Below are 3,041 nucleotides of genomic sequence, written 5' to 3' on the forward strand. Positions count from 1 at the left end.
GCGCTATCAGGCAAACAAGAAGGAGTAAAAGGTGGACAGAAGACGTGGGTGACACTTTCAAAGTTTGGAGAGTAATGATGGGATTCAGGGAGATGAAAGAGGAAAAAAAAGGTTGAATTTTTTTTGTGGGTTGTACAGTTTGTTCTGTTTTGCTTAAAGTTAAAGATTGATGGACGGGTGAATGTCATGATATTATTGGTATTATTGGTATGCAAGCATCACATTTTGTTGTATAGGAAGTAAAAATACAAAGAAACCAAGTTTTGTAAACTGTCTTACATTGTTAAATATGGGTACAATAAAACTGTGGATGCAATTTTCATCTCACCCTGGACTTTTAAAGAGTAACTGAAAACCTGACTGAGAAGCAAAAAATATCCAACATCACTGATGGGTGTGATAAGAAGTGGGCTTTGTTGTGCACTGACACCCTGGAGTACACTTCTACATCACTGCAGCTAGGAGGTCAGCCGAAACAAGATTTTCAAAACATAATCAGGTGTTTACCTCGGTTATTATAAGAAAACACACAGTTGTGATGGCTAAAACGTTCTGGATTCTAAATTTAAACCAGTTCTTTCTCAAAGAACCATATATGTGCAGATTTTTTGGGAAATTCAGATTCACTTTTAAGATATGCTGCAGGGCAACAGACAAGTTATAAAAAGGTTAAAGATAGTGGAGTAACAACTAATGATTTAGATAAGATTAAACTTGAAGCTGAGGGACTAAATTAATGAATCGGACCATGTACATATACAACAATCTAATGAGTAAAGAGGTCATGGCTTTCACCTGATTTCACCTCATCAGAGCTATTCATGAAAACAGGAAGTGTCCTAAATATTTTCTACGTTCACTTAAAAGTTATTAAAACTGATGTTTCCTCTGAATCTGGCTTTAGAGGGACAATACATACGAATGGCTGATTTGGACTTCCTGATCTCTTCCTCCATCCTTCCCTCCCCCTTTCCCTCCCATCCTTTCCTCCCTCCGCCTTCCCTTCCTCCCTCTGGTCCGTCCTTTCACTTCTGTATTCATCTCTCTCTCTCTCTCTCGGTTGTCCCCGACTTCACCCTTGCACGGCCGAGGTTTGACCTGCTAATCTTCCCATATAAACAAGTACAAACACACACACACAGCATGAAAACAGGCTACATGTGCAGACATAAACAGGTACACAGACAAGAAAAGGCTGTTACATAAAGCCCAAATATCATCTGGCTGTGAGGTTACGTGAACAAATCTGTCAGTTAATTAGGTAAAGATACGTGAGAAAGTGTGTGTTTGTGTATTAGCTATGCTAACACATACGCACACACACAAGCTGTTTTTGATGGTGTTTGTCAGAATGTCACCATCTGCTTGTGTGCAGGCAGTTATGTGTGTACATGCACCTCGCTGCGCTGTGTGTGTGTGTGTGGACATGTATACTCATGTTGTGGGGACATAAATCTGTTCACACAGTCACATTGTGGGGACTAACCTTCCTTTTGGAGACCCAACACAAATCCATCATTACATTTTAGGTTAAAGACTCGGTTTAAGGTACTGGTTCTCAAACTGTATAGGGGCGTAGAGCTACTGCAGGTGGGGTGTGGATGACAAGCGGAAAAATATGGAGTGAAACTAAGTTAAATTAATGAATATTGCTGATGTTATTGTGATTTATTCCACTTAAATTCAACTTGGATTCTTTCTTTTATTAGTTACTTCCCCTATCGTTGGTAATGATTGATAAAAAATGCAGGATGGTGGAGCGGGAACTTTTCTCGGCTTATGAAAGGGGGCACGCCAAAAAAGTTTGAGAACCAATGGTTTACACAGTCACATTGTGGGGACTCGCTTTCCTTTTGGGGACATAATGCAAAATCATAAAATAATAACATAAATTATTACATTTTAGGGTTAAGTGTTAGGGAAGTGTCAAGGAAATTATTGTAAGTCAATGTAATGTCCTCTGAAGTGGTGTAAACACAACTGTGTGTGTGTGTGGTAAATACAAGGTGAAGGCATGCCAGATAAAAATAGATACCGTAGCTGTCTGTTAAGAGGAAGTAACCCTGAAAAGCCGTGTTAACACACACTCACGCAAGCACATAGACAACATTCAGCAATACACAACATTCAGCAATACACACACACACACACACACACACACAGAGATAAGCTGGCGACTGAGGTCCATGAGATTTTCATTTTATCTGAGAGCGGATCTCTGTCTTTATTCTGGAAACACGCTCAGTACATCTCTCTCTCTCTCTCTCTCTCTCTTTCTTTTTCCACTCTCTCTCGTTCTTGTATTGGAGATAACAGAAAACAAATGCACACCAAAAAAAGTTAATCACCAGGGGTGACAGACAGTTGTAAAGAAGAGGAGGAGTTAGAAAAGAGGAGAGAAGGTAAAAAAAGGAAGGAGGAAAGGAGGTTGAAGAGCAAAGGAAGTGGAAGAGAAGAGGAGAGCAGAGAAGAAAGGAGGAATAACAAGTGGAAGTATGGAGGTTAAGGACAGAGAGGAGTGGAAACAAGGAGAGGAGGGAAAGGAGATTAAATGAGGAGAGAGAGGTAAAAAGAGGAAATTAGGAAGAGGAGAGATGACAAGAAGAGTAGAGGAGAAAGTCAATGAGAAGGGATGAAAGAAGAGGAAAGGAAAGAAGAGGAAACAAGGTATAGATGCAAAAGAGAAAAAAGAGAGAGAAAGAGAAAAGAGAGAAAATGGAAGAAGAGGATGAGAAGATGAGCAAAGAGATGACAAGGGAAAACAATAGAAGGAGAAAAAGGGAGGAGGAAATGGTGAAGAGGAGAGTTGCTGAGGAGAGGCGAGCAGAGGAGCAAGAAGAGGAGAAAATAGAGTGAGGGAGATGGGATGGGAGGGCAAGAAAGAAAAGAGGTGAGGAGAGAAGATAGAAGACGAGAAAGGAAAGAAGAGAAGGACGAGTAGAGGAGAGGGCTGAAGAAGTGGAAGCACAGGGAGTTTTGGGTGAACTTGAGGTCAGTAGGTAAGATTGGTTGGAGCAGCGAGGGAAGGAGGGAGGAAGGGA

This window comes from Morone saxatilis, unplaced genomic scaffold, assembly GCF_004916995.1.
Source record: "Morone saxatilis isolate NCDOM2014 unplaced genomic scaffold, NCSU_SB_2.0 Contig4, whole genome shotgun sequence".
NCBI lineage: Eukaryota > Metazoa > Chordata > Actinopteri > Moronidae > Morone > Morone saxatilis.